This window comes from Equus caballus, unplaced genomic scaffold (assembly GCF_041296265.1).
Source record: "Equus caballus isolate H_3958 breed thoroughbred unplaced genomic scaffold, TB-T2T haplotype2-0000437, whole genome shotgun sequence".
Classification (NCBI taxonomy): domain Eukaryota; kingdom Metazoa; phylum Chordata; class Mammalia; order Perissodactyla; family Equidae; genus Equus; species Equus caballus.
In genome coordinates, this window is record NW_027222394.1 from 1,130,997 (window position 1) to 1,144,523 (window position 13,527).

Below are 13,527 nucleotides of genomic sequence, written 5' to 3' on the forward strand. Positions count from 1 at the left end.
GCTTCCCCTTAGTGGAAGTATCTGATCGCAGATTCTACTTGCTACCAGTGGGAGGGGCAGGAGCTGTGTATTCTGAGCCCACCGCGATCCCTGGCATCTGTGCCTGTCCTTTGGAATCTGTGCTGACTGGGCACGTCTGCCGTTGCCCGCTCACTGCTGCTGCTTTAGAAATGTGTGTGCATGTGCTCTGGTAGGAGTCCCTTCCTCTGGCTGAGCTGGTGTGTCAAGTGGAGGGAGAGGTGCTTTGTTTTGCATGCAGAATCCTGGGGGCATTCTGCTCTGCACTTGCTGTCTCCCCCCCCCCCCCCCGCCGGGGTGCTTGCTTGATAAAGATGCCCCTGCAATTCCTTGGCCTCCTCTGTGTGGGGCTTTCCCACAGCTGTAGGCAGCTCCAAGAGTAAAGGTGTTCCTGCGGAGAGCTGCCCCTTCCCACTCTCCTCACAGAGCCACATGCAGTCCTGTGCCCTAGATCACCATCAAGGAGGAAGAGGAGATCCCCCTACCTCCTTCCACTTCATCCCGGGGGTACAGCACCTCCACCTTCAAATGTATGGCTGCCTGGGTCTCTCAGACGTCTGTTGTGTTGTGGGAATGTTCTCTGTTGGTTTATGAATGTCCTTTGCATTGTGTCTTGGGGAGAGAGTCTAAGGGAAGAGCTCACTCCACCATGATGGCGGATGTCACTGGTTTTTTGTGGGTGTGTATGTGAGCTGCCATTAGCATGGCAGATGGGTGGTGTAGGTCCGTACCTGGGAACCGAACCTGGGCCACCGAAGCAAAGTGTGCCAAACTTTAAGCACTAGGCCACTGGGGCTGGCTGCCAGATATCTAGTTTAAAATAGCCAAGTGTCATGAAACTTTCTAGTTTAAAAAGTCACTCATTCTTTAAAATAATAACCTGATGTCTAAGAAGAAATATTGAGATACCACTACCTTATTGTCTTTGTACAGTATTTAAAACTCATTCCTGGATGGGCTGTTTCTGCATTCGTGGCTAAAAGCTACAACTTCACCATGGCCGCCCCACAGCTCCTTTCCTTCCACATGCACGTTTCAGCTCACAACTGATGCTGGATGAGGGTGTTAAAGACTCTGAATCCTCTACTAAATAGTTTCCATACTGAGGGAGATTTTAATTCCTTCGCTCTGATGAAAGAAAGTCTATGCTTGTGAGATTTCTTGAAATATTTTACCATGAATGGTTCCACCAGTCTACCTGTAAGCTTTAAAGGTTTAACTCATGGAAGTTCTTCCGGTTTTCTAGCAGGTAATGGTGAAATATTTCTGGTTCCTAGTGCTATTGAAATTCTCTGTGTACTCTTGAGTTTTTACATCTAGGTGAGTCTGCGGAATGGCTCATCAGAAAGTACCCACTTTCTATTCATGATTCTGAGCTAAGTAGATTGTGAATATGTCACTCTGCTGCATAAAATTCTCCAAGGGTTCCCAACTATGTATAGTGTCAGGTAGAAAAGCCTCTCAGAATAGCATGTGAGCTCTTTACAATCTGGCACAATCCTATCATTTCAGATTCATGTGTATTCACTTCCTGCCATAGATCTCAGACTCTCGCCACACTAAACTACTGATCTCTTTCTCCAAACCTGTCAGGAAATTTCAGACCTTTCTACTTCTACTGATATACTCTTCCTTCTGCCTGTAATGCCTTGCCTCTCAGTGGGAATTGATATTTGTCCTTCACAGTGGAACAGAAATAACACCTCCTTTTTCTAGTATTTCCGATGCCCAAAGCAAAATTCATGACACCATTTTCTTTGGCCCCGTTGCTGTGGCCTAAATGTTGTGTCTCCCCAAAATTCCTTTGTTAAATCCTAAGGCCCAATGGGATGGTATTAGGAGGTGGGGCCTTTGGGAGGTGATTAGGTCATGAGGGCAGAGCCCTGAGGAATGGGATTAGTGCCCATATAAAAGGGGCTTCTGGGCCGACCTGGTGGCACAGTGGTTAAGGGCACATGTTCCACTTCAGTGGCCTGGGGTGCACCCGTTTGGATCCCGCGTGCGGACATGGCACTGATGGCAAGCCATGCTGTGGTAGGCGTCACACATATAAAGTAGAGGAAGATGGGCATGGATGTTAGCTGAAGGCCAGCCTTCCTCAGCAAAAAGAGGAGGATTGGCAGCAGATGTTAGCTCATGGCTAATCTTCCTTAAAAAAAAGGAGGGGGCCTTCAGAAACCCCTGTAGCCTTTGTCTCACAGAAATTATCTTCTACTGAATTTTTCCTCCCTTTTATTACCTCTGTTCTCTGCCTCCAGAACCCCGATAAAAGAAAGGGCAGACATGTATGCTGCTTCACATTTCTCTCCTATGTGCCATCATTCTGCCTTTGGCTCTGGTCTGCAAGATTCCACTGACTTTATCACCAGATCACTGACATGTTGTTAACCATCCCCATTCTCTTAGTCAGTCTGTCCACTGAATTGTTTTAGTGTCAAACATATTTTTAATTCCCAGGCACTCATTTTCGTCCTCTGATTACTCCTTTTTTGCAGCAGCAGTCTGTTCTTACTTTTGCACGTGCCATCTTTCCTATCTCACTAGAGTCATTTCTTACTCTTTTAACGTTGTTTTGTTTCCTGAATGATCTTTATTTCCTAAAAACACAATTATTTTACTTGTTAATCTTAATGTGAGTCACGTATGTGATTTTTTTTTCTTCACATTTGTTGACCCTTGGCTGTTAGTTCTTGTTTGTGAATAAAGATCTAGGCTGTTAAGCGGTGGGAGTTCCATTTGGATTTGTGTAGCTCTCTCTGCCAAGAAACTGCTCCCTGGATGAGCCTGTACTGGTGGGTCTGGTGCCATAACTGGAAAATGACAGTTCAGAGTTGTGGGGGTCAGCCGGCTGTGGAGAGCAAGTCAAAAAAGGGAGGACTTGACTTGAGCAGTGAATTATTTTGATGTGTTCCTTCTTGAGAAAAGCTGTGTTGCCTCTCCTTTTTCATTAAGGTGCCTGCTGGATGTTCCAGAGTTTCCTCAGACTCTGCTTTGCTTCCCATTCATGGTTCTACACTCAAATGAGGAGGCATCTGCATGTAAGCAGGTCACTTTCTTCAGCGTGCACAGCTAGGATTTTTATGTGGGGGCCAAAAGCCTCTGCTGTCTGCTGTATATATTTGGGAGGAGGGCAGGGAAGAGAGATGTGGTCCAACTAGCCCAGCCTTCCCAGATGCAGTCTTTTAAATCAAAAATATTCATCATATGTATATATATATATGTGTGTGTGTATATATATATATACACACACATATATATATACACATATATTGAGCAGTATGATAAGAGTGGCAAAATGGCTGAAAATTCTGTCTATCCTGTGTCCATGCCCCTCTGCAATGTGACTTTGGAGCCCCTCCTAGCAAGAGGTGGCATTTGTTTCTCCATCTTCTTGAATCTGGCTTGGCCCTGTGGCTTAGTTTGATCATTGGGATTCTAGAACAGTGACCTGAAGGAGAGACTTGAAAACCGCTTGCACACTGGACTTGCTGTCTCTTGCTGCCCTTATAAAGAAGATAGGTAAGGGGCCAGCTTGGCGGCATAGCTGTTAAGTTCGTGCACTCCACATCAGTGGCCTGGGTTTGCCAGTTTGGATCCTGGGGGTGGACCTATGCACTGCTTATCAAGCCATGCTATGGCAGGCATCCCATATATAAAGTAGAGGAAGATGGGCATGGATGTTAGCTCAGGGCCAGTCTTCCTCAGCAAAAAAAGGAGGATTGGTGGCTGATGTTAGCATAGGGCTAATCTTGCTCAAAAGAAACCCCAAATAAGTAAAAGACAGGAAAGTTAAAAATACATTTTTTTCCATATGAATTCTGAGCTATCAGAACTAACAGTCCTGGGAGCCAGCCCGGTGGCTCCGCAGTTCAGTGTGTACATTCTGCTTTGGTGGCCCGGGGTTCGCCGATTTGGATCCCGGTTGCGGACATGGCACTGCTTGGCAAGCCATGCTGTGGTAGTCGTCCCACATATAAAGTAGAGGAAGCTGGGCACGGATGTTAGCTCAGGGCCAGTCTTCCTCAGCAAAAAGAGGAGGATTGGCAGCAGTTAGGGCTAATCTTCCTCAAAAAAAAAAAATAACACTCCTATGAAGAAGCCCAAGAGGATGACAAGAGGCATGTGGCCCATTTGCTTCTGTTGCTCTGACCAACAGCCTGCCAGACTCATAGCATGTGACAAAGACTTCCCTAGATTATCCAACCAGCAGCCAATTTACAGCTGAGCATGGATGCCTGGGATACAGAGCCTGGGAGAGATGTACTGAGTTCACGCAGATAAGAAGAACTGCCTAGCTGATCCAAATCATGAACTAAATAAGCAGTTGTTGTTTGAGACCCCTAAGTTTTGGGGTAGTTTATCACCCAGCAAGAGCTCACTGATACAAACACCGCATTGTATTGATGTTCCAGCTACTGTAGATACTCTGATAAACAAAGTAGATCAGGCCTCTGTCCTCAGGTGACGAGAAACAAAGAAATAAATGAGTCAGACAACTTCAGAGATTCACACATGCTCTGAAGGAAAGCAAGCAGGGTGATGTGACTGGCTGGGGTTGGGATCTCATTTAGATACTGTGATCAGAGAAGAATGCTTTGAGCAGCTAAAGTTTGAGCCAAGACCTGAGTGACAAGGAAGAGCCAACCATGTGAAAGTCTGGAGGTAGATTGTTCCAGACAGGAAACAGCAAGTGCACAGGCAGTGAGCTGGGGAGATACTTCACGTGTTAAAAGGACATAAAGAAGGTCAATGAAGCTGGAGTTGGTGAGCAAAGGAGAGAGAGGGGAAAGATGTGAAGTCAGGAAACAGACCTTGGGGGAGGACTTGGCCTGTGATTCATTTACCAGTTACCTTCATGCTTGTACCCTGTCTCATCTCTGTCCTTGATGTTTGTGGACTAGGAGCTTGGAGCTCTCAAAGGACCCCTGTGGGAAGGGTCCCTCTTTTCTCCAGCATTTTGGTCTACATCTTTCTGTGATCTGTTTTCATCAGTCAGATCTATCTGCTTTCTGTCTTCTCGGATTTCTTCAAGATGTCCTCCAGCTGACTGCCATTCTAGTTTACTAGCATTACCACGGACTCGTTCTTTTTAAAATACAAGATGGTTTTTGGGGGCGTTTTTAAGGACCTTCGTATATATTAGTCCCCAAATCACCATCTTTAGTTGAAATTCTCATATCTCATGTTTAAATTTGGAGCTCTAAGCCCATAAATCTCCCATCCCCCTTTGTTATCCTATCTTTTTCTCTGTTTCTTCTCTTTTCAGCTTGTCTTTACAGTGGTTGGTGAGAGGCCAGCCCTCAGTGGGCTCTTTATTCACTATCCAAGAAATATGTCCTGAGAAGCTTTTATCTGCAAACAAAATGGAAGCCCTTCTCACCTACCAGTTGCCCCTTTGCAGCCACTTGCCTTGCTCGGTTCCTGCTGAGTTGAATATGCTCATCCAAACACCCCCTGCTGGGACACTGAGGGGACACAGGGTCAGTTCTTCCCAGTGCCTTCCACTTCACTAGACACTTCAGGTGTTTCATTTCCTAGGGAGGTTTTGATGTCTCAGAATTCATATACCAGAAAACTGTATTTGAACATCCTGGTCTTCCATCTATCTGTCTGTCTATGTTCTATCTTCATTGAGTTTTGGGTGCCACAAATCATTAGATGGCACATAGGATGTCATACCTGGGAGGGATGGTCCATGTTACCCTTTTGAGAACAGGAGATGCTACACCCTTGCAGACCAAGAGCTTGGCCTTCCTGGACGTTTGTAAAGTTTCCAGGCAAGGAATCTTCACTTATCTCCCTAAAACAGATAAACATACTTTTGTACAGAGATGAGTGCACGTGAAAGGTGAGACTAGCAATCTTCAGGGCCCAGAGCTTACTCATGATGTTTTCTTCCACAAATCTGTTGGGTCCTTTGCAGAAGCCCAAAGTACAAAACTCTTTGCCTGCCCTGCATTTGCCTTACAGGAATACCACTACACACTTCCCTCCAGCCCAGAATCAGAGGCCAGAGCACGTTGAATGAAGAGGAAAGGAGGTCCATATTCTCTTTTCTACCCCAGGGCCATTGCGAGTGCTGTTCCCTTCACCATTCTCCGTGCTTTTCCTCCAAGTCTCTTACTTATCCTGGCTCTTACTTATCCTTCTGGACTCAGCTTATATGCCGCTTGCTCGGAGAGGCCGTCTCTGCTTTTCTGATCTTCCCTTCCTTCCCCAAGTCTAGTGGATGCTGCTGGTGCCCTGCCCGGGTCCCCTTCACTGGTGGCACACTCTTTCCTCAGTTGCTGTGAGTATTCATTGCTCAAATGGAGCTGCCTTGCCTGGGAGGTTACTCCTGGCCGCAGGGGACGGTCAGTGGCCAATGATTGACTGGGGCACAAAAAGCCGGAAGCCTGGCCTCAAGGTGGACCAGAGCCTTCTGGGATACGAGGGAGAAGTTAGTCTCCAGCTGAGACAGCCCCTTTGCTTAGTTTTCTTCTCCTGTCTGCTGCTTCCCTCACACTGCACCCCCTCCAGAGAGCCCTCCTCCAATGAATCCTTTTCACCAGAGTCACTGTCTCAGGCCCTGCTTCTGGGAAGCCTGACCGAAGACACTGAGAAAGCTTTCTTTAAGAGGTTTGTCTGTGTATTTACACAGCGAGGACAAGTTTTCTCTCTGACCCCTGCGCCTCTAACAGTGATGGAGTGTCATGTGAATGGACTCGGATGTGAATAGTCCCCCTGGAACTGGCCACACAGCAGCCCCCCGTCTGAGGCTCCTGAAGAGCTTCTCTAGGAGGTGGAAGGGGAAGAAGAAAAAGAGACACTGCACACAAGCAGTTCACCGGGAGGCTGTGCTGTCATTTCTGAAGCAGAGCTCTTTGACCTGCTAAAAAGGGGTATCTTTTAGAGGCTTTAGTAAAAATCATTTAATCTAAAATTCAATATCAATGCCGCTCGTTAATTTTTAAGAACCCCATATCTGTTCTTTCCCTGAAGTGAAACAAATTTGGTTAAGGATGGGTGTTTCTGAGTTTATTTCCTACACAGTTGAAAGCTCAATGTCATGGTTAAGTCTCTTGTCCCAAAGGTAACCCCTTGGGAGCCACAGCAATAGCACAAACTAATGAAACAGGAGGAATTCATGTTTGAAGAGCCAGAGCCTCTGGAGACATTGACTCAATGGCCTGAGCCCCACAGGATGGTTTCGAATTGAGTTCCTATGCAAATGTTTTTAAACACCAGTCCTGTGTCACTTACACATTCAATACTTAAAATTTAGATTATCTGGAGGTGACTCTTGAGATTTAACAATTGTGACATTTTCTTGAGGCATGAACTCAACTCACACATCCTACAAAGTTGGCAGATGGTGAGTGAACGAGGTGACCATTGAGCATCTACTTGGCATGTGTGCAGTAACTCACATGAAGGGATTTAAATCTTTCCAACTGTGAATGTTGCTAACAGAAGGGCAGAGGTCGGGGGAAGAAATGGCAGGTGTTTGAGGGTCTGCAAGACCAAAGCTCTCACAGCTGTCGCGTGATTACCATAGGCCCTCCATGTCAGCCACCACAATGGCTGCTTTAGAATCTGATTTTCCAGATGCACAGTTAAGGATACAGAGGCACTGATGTGCTGTCTTAGGAGGAAGATGGAGCTTGGGTGTCTGTTAAATTGGAATTTGAAGGTGATCAGGGTTGTGATCCCCTCTCTGATTTTCCCAGCTTCTCGCACCCGCAGTTGAAGAAGCCGTGTCCTGATAGTCTCAGGCAGACTAGTTCCGCCGATTCCTTATTCCCAGTGCAGGTTTGCTTTTCTCTCTGCATCTTTCTTTTCTGTTTATGACACCACCATCTTAGTTGCTGACGTTTCCAACCTTGACCGTAGGCCCCTGTACGTTTGTCCTTCTTATGTCTTCTCCTGTCATTAACCTCAGGGCCACCTCCACCCCTTATCTTCTGGCTATGATTCCTTGGGCTCCTCACGGGATGTGACCATCACTTCCATCCACTTGAATCCTTCATGGGCCTGGCCTCGCCTTGGACCTTTGGGTGACTCTGAGTCTCTCCTCCTCCAAGAGCATCATTATGGGGACCCATTGGGAAAATCCTCTACTTTGGCTCTGCTCCCAAGGTCTCCTCCTACAGCAGCGTGTGCTGCCTTTTCCCTATCACGGGAAGCGTGTGAGATTAACTGTTTTGACTCCTTTCTCTTGTTTGAAAGAAAGCAACACCAAGATGTGTGTTTCCTCCCAGAAAGACTAGAGATAGGCAATAAGGAAGGGGAAAATGTGTCTGCAAATCTGTAGCTTAAAGCTTCGTGTGTTTAAAAATCATTCTTGTTTGTCTTTTATATTCCTATAAAATGCATAGAGAGTTTTATCCATCAGTATTCCAGACAAGATCAAAGAAGCCTATGTTCTGATAGCACCATTAAAGAGGAGGGGCCCCTCTCTCCCTGCTGCCCCTGAACAAAGGCTCCCGTGAAAGCTAGGACAGTCGCTCTGACACCTGACCCATCACCAGATGAACCTCAGGAGCTCTGGGCCCAGGGGTGTCCTGACTGGAGCCAGAACACAGGAACAAGGGAGGTTATAAGACCTGAATAGTACTTGGCATTGGATTTGATAGACACTGCAGGGACTGAAAAACTCTTTAGCCAGTTTTCTTCTTTTACTCTCTCATAGTTTGTATTTCATTTCCATCAAATGGCATGAAAGCATGTTATTGGCCAGCGAGAGGATGAAACCCTGATGTGGACTGGACCTACCCTAAACCTAGTGTGAATTCTGAAATCCCCACGACTGATCACAGTGACTTCTCCTTCCACCTCTTCAGCTCTGTCTTCCCCTGGAGCCTGCTGTCTGTCAGCTCAGGATCTCCGTGCTCACACCTCTCTGGCCTTGCTTGTTTCAGCCCAAGGTTAGCCACTTTGCTGGTTCTCGTGAGCATCCCTGATGCCCTTACCTCTGTGCACTTCCATGACCCCTGCCTTCCCATCCTCAGCCATGCCACTCATGACCCCCTTCAATATCTAGAATGTGAGGCCGCACCGAATAAAATCACAAGAGTTATTTGCTCTTTATCTAGTTGGCCCTTTGATGGTTCTGATGTCCTCAATCCTTCACTGGTTGACCACAACATATTCTTAAAGTACTCCAAACCTGTTCCACTCTGATCAAGGTCCGTATGCCATCCCCACTGCCAAACTCGGCAAAATCATGTTTTGTGGGGACCAAGTCCATCAGTGTGAGTTTTCTCAAAATCTCTCTCATCTACATCAAATTCATTTTTGTATTTGCCCCTCTCTTGTTTTTCTTCTTTCCTCCAATAAAGAAATTTCCCTTGGTATTATCTAATCAAGTTGAAAATGTACATGGTCCCTGACTCAGTATTTTTTTCTGTCTCTTCATCTCCTTGCTTATTTTCCTGTTGACTTATTCTATGTATTTTTTTTTAGAAGGTCTGTTTAGTTCTTAGGAGGATGAAGCTGTAGAGAGAGCCATGCTCATTATGTGTGTCCCTTTCCTCCAGAATCTCAGCCTCCTCCAAAATAGACACAGAGGTCGGACACTGTCATCCTGGAGCTCAGAGCTCAGTGGGGAAGATGGAGTATGAATAAAGTGTTACAACGCAACGTAAGTACTATAACGGATGTCCACTCCAGGTACGGGTGCGGCACAGAGCAGCGGATGAACTCAGTGGGGGTGGAGGCAGGAAAGCGTTACAGTCAAGAAACAGCTGAGCTGGATCTTAAAGAATTATTAGTTCAGTAGACAAGGTGGGGAGGTAGCCATTAAATATCTGTTAGATTAGTAAACGAAGGGTATATCCCACAGAGAAAACAACGGGTGCCAAAAGAGTGACGAAGTGACACAGCTCTGTCTCTTGAGGAAAAGTGCAGGCTCAGTCTAGCTAAAGCAGGTGGGAGGAAGAGAGAGCTGGCAAATGGGCCTGAGAGCTCAAAAACTAAAATAAAGAATATACCTAAGAAAATTAGATGAAGGAAATAATACTGATAAAAGCAGAAAATATTGGTTCAAGAAATCATGAAAACAGTAGCATTAACACTTAATTCCAAGAGTTGTTTCTTGAAAAGAAAGAAAGAGCAAGAAAGGAGAGACAGCAAGAGACCAGAAAGGCAAGAAGAAGGGATGGAGGGAGGATAGAAAGAGGTCTTGTAAGTTTAATCAGGGGAAAAGGAAAACACATACAAAGTAAATGTATTGAAAGTGTATTTATAGAGGGCTCGATACTTCCCAGGTCCTGGGCAAGGTGTTGGGGACAATCAGCTGTATAGACAGACACGTTGTCTGCCTTTGAGGAGCTGAATTTTAACGAAGAAAGTGCTTCTTTAAACACGTAACTACACAGACAAAATATAACCCACTAATTGAGAGATGTGAAGGCAAAGTAAAGAATACAGCGAGAGGCTGGAGCAAGGTCAGAAATTAACTTGGGGCTGGGTGCTGGGTCGTGAAAGGCTATCTGAAGATGTGGCATTTCAGCCAGCATCTGGGAGAGGAGGATGAGTTAACCAGACAAAGAGTGAGTGCAGAAGCAATCCAGGGAGAAAACCAGCCCGTGTGAAGGTCTTGAGGTAAGAAAGTCCAAGTCACTGGAAGAAGGTGAGTGGGGCTGCAGTGCACAGAGGAAGCAGAGAGTTGCCAAGACTTACAGGGAGGGTGCCAACAGTGTCAGTTTGGCCAGGACTAGGGGGAGGGTCCTGGCGTGTAAGACTTTCAGATTTAACACTGGGACAGTCCCGAGCAAACCTGGATGAACTGGTCACCCTATTTACAGGCCTCATTCATGATTTTGGACCTTAGCAGCAGAGCAGTGTGGCAGCCATAATCGAGGCAGCCATAGTGAGGATGGAGAGAAATGGACGGATTCAAGAAATATTTAGATGTAAACTGACAGAACTTGAGGACAAAATGATAGCCAGGGAAGGGGTTAGGGCAGGGGGAATAATCTAGAATGAACTGCAGATTTTTCTGGCTTTGGAAACCAGAGAGATGTGCATTAAAAAGGAATTAATACAGAAAGAGACGACGCTAAAGTTGGTCTTTGACGTTAACTATCAAGTGAGAGCTCGAGATTTGATCACATTTGAGCACACAGGAATAAATTTTGGTACCCTCCATCTCTCCCACCCCTCGGATTGAAATAGAAAGTGGACCTGGTAGAAACCCAAATGTGCTCCAGACAGAATTTGGAATTCAGTTTGAACCTGTAAAGAAGTGGAGTGTTCCTCACCCTGATAAGGGGACAAGACAACATAATAAGTAAAAGGAAAACCGGAAGGCTTTGTTACAGACCGCATTCAGCCTGCATTCAGATGGCATGTCAAGAACTGTATTACTCTTGTCCCCTCGTCCAACTCTTAGACTCCCATAATTAACCCAGAGGAAGTTGTAAGTGAAATAATTATGAAGTCCTTTCAAAACTAGACACTTGACACATGTGTTATAGAAACCTTATAAAAAGGAAACTGGATTCTTGTAAATTTTAAGATTATATGAATTCAGACACAAAGACACTCCTATGAATTTTCACAAAAATACTCAAATCACAGAGTTTGTTCTGCCTGCCATTGAGATGTGGGGGATTTTGCTGTGTGCACTAAATTCTCTTCTTCTTCTTTTATTTATTTACTTATTTCCTTCTTCTCCCCAAAGCCCCCCAGTACGTAGTTGTATGTTTTAGTTGTGAGTCCTTGTTGTGGCATGTGGGACGCCACCTCAGCATGGCTTGATGAGCAGGGCTATGTTCGCACCCAGGATCTGAACCGGTGAAGCCCTGGGCTGCCAAGCAGAGCACGTGAACTTAACCACTCGGCCACAGGGCAACCCCTAAATTCTCTTCTTTAACTGCCCATGTCACGAGAGCACAAGACTAGAATGAAGACAAGCACGGGAGACCAAGGATGAGAGTTTATTGAACATGAAGGTCTCATCCACATTCGAAAGCACAATCCCGGTGAGACCTCAGTCATGTATCTAGACGGGTGAGAACTTGCTTCCAGTGTCCCTGAATCCCAAATGGAAGGATGCTTTTCCTGTATGTGGGAGCCGAACGCCAGGGCTGGGAAGGGCTGCCAAACTCATTCAGCCCAGTCTTACATCCGCAGTCTGTTTTTCAACACTCCTTCACTCGTTTATTAATTTAACAAATATCATTGGCACCTGCTGTATACACGGCACTCTTCTAGGGACTTGGGATCTGGTGGTGAACAAAACAGACACCAGTTCCTCCTGTCGTTGACGTTATGTTCTAAAGAAAGGATTCAAGTAGTAAACAATAAGAATAAGCAGTAAACGTAGTGAGTAAGTAAGTTACATAGATAGTACCATAGGTTGGAAGGTGAAAACAGTGCAACAGAGAAATAGGAGGGCAGGGAAAGAGATCAGAGCGATGGTGAGGGGGCAATAAGGTGGTTGAGTAGCTCCTTGTGAAGATGATGTTTGAAAGCAGTTTTGAAAGAGGTGAGGCAGTTAGCCACGGGGATCTCTGGGAGGAAAGCCTGGTTGGTGGTTTTATTTCCCTCCAAGACAGTCCCGAGTGCTCTAAAGTGGGCTGTTTAGCAAAGTGCTCCACTGGGTTCAGAAGCTGGGCTTTGCTCAGGTCCCACTCATGAGTCGTGTGTCCTAATCAGTTTGTTCTAGAGTACTCTAAATAGCCCACCACCCTCACAAGTCCCCTGCCCCCAGAGCCCCTGCTTCGGCTCTCCCTGTTGTAGGATAATGGATGTCGTGGAATTGTCTGTTTAGGTGTCCAGCTTCTGCAGGAGGAAGTACAGAAGCTCCGAGATTAGGCCACACAGGGTCGAAACCTGCTTCTGCCGCTGACTGGCTGTCTGTCCTTCATCAGGTCATTTAACCTCTGTGAGTCTCAGTTTCCTTATCTGTAAAGACAAGATGATCATGTCTGTTCAATGGGAGTGTCATTAGTATTCCCAGAGAAATTGTGTGTATAGCGCTTGGCATGGTGCTTGGCACACAGTAAGCACGTAACTAAAACTAAGACTCTGGTGGTGCCCACTCCAGTGCCATCTCCTTGAGGGCAAGGCCCCTCTTGTCTTCCATTCTAGTTGACCAGTGCCTGGCATAGAGCCTGGCCCGTGTAAGGATGGTCGTGAGCAATGGAGTGCAGTTTGTCTAGGAACACCCAGGAGAACACACCCGAAGCCTCACTGGAGGACTCAGCCTCCTCGTCTGGTTGGTACATAGCCACCCATCCATCCGTTCACCAGGATGACAAGTTTATACACACACACCAGAATCAGGTTTTTCCTTTTCTTTTCTTTCTTTCTTTTTTTTTTGTGAGGACGACTAGCTCTGAGCTAACGTCTGTTGCCAGTCTTCCTCTTTTTTGCTTGAGGAAAACTGTCGCTGGGCTAACATCTGTGGCAGTCTTCCTCCATTTTTTGTATGTGGGACACTGCCACAGTATGGCTTGGTGAGCAATGTGGAGGTCCATTCCTGGGATCTGAACCTGTGAACCCCAGGCTGCTGAAGGAGAG

At 46.1% G+C, this 13,527-nt stretch overlaps 2 protein-coding genes across 48 annotated transcripts in view; one reads left to right on the forward strand and one right to left on the reverse strand.

Annotated features, from left to right (window-relative positions):
• LOC138915132 (ATP-binding cassette sub-family D member 2-like) overlaps positions 1–13,527 on the forward strand; it is a 403,352-nt gene that overhangs the window by 388,409 nt on the left and 1,416 nt on the right. For 24 of the 47 annotated variants that reach the window (XM_070259423.1, XM_070259431.1, XM_070259433.1 and 21 more), the window contains 5 exons: positions 8,690–8,924; positions 9,537–9,640; positions 10,266–10,602; positions 11,684–11,984; positions 12,776–12,889. The gene's annotated coding sequence lies outside the window, so the exon portion shown is untranslated. Of the gene's footprint in view, positions 1–8,689; positions 8,925–9,536; positions 9,641–10,265; positions 10,603–11,683; positions 12,013–12,775; positions 12,890–13,527 lie in introns of all 47 variants that reach the window. The other 23 variants (XM_070259443.1, XM_070259444.1, XM_070259445.1 and 20 more) reach the window with 15 other exon arrangements.
• The window catches only part of LOC138922950 (ras and Rab interactor 3-like), a 68,803-nt gene that overhangs the window by 30,821 nt on the left and 24,455 nt on the right, over positions 1–13,527 (reverse strand). The window lies entirely within an intron of this gene.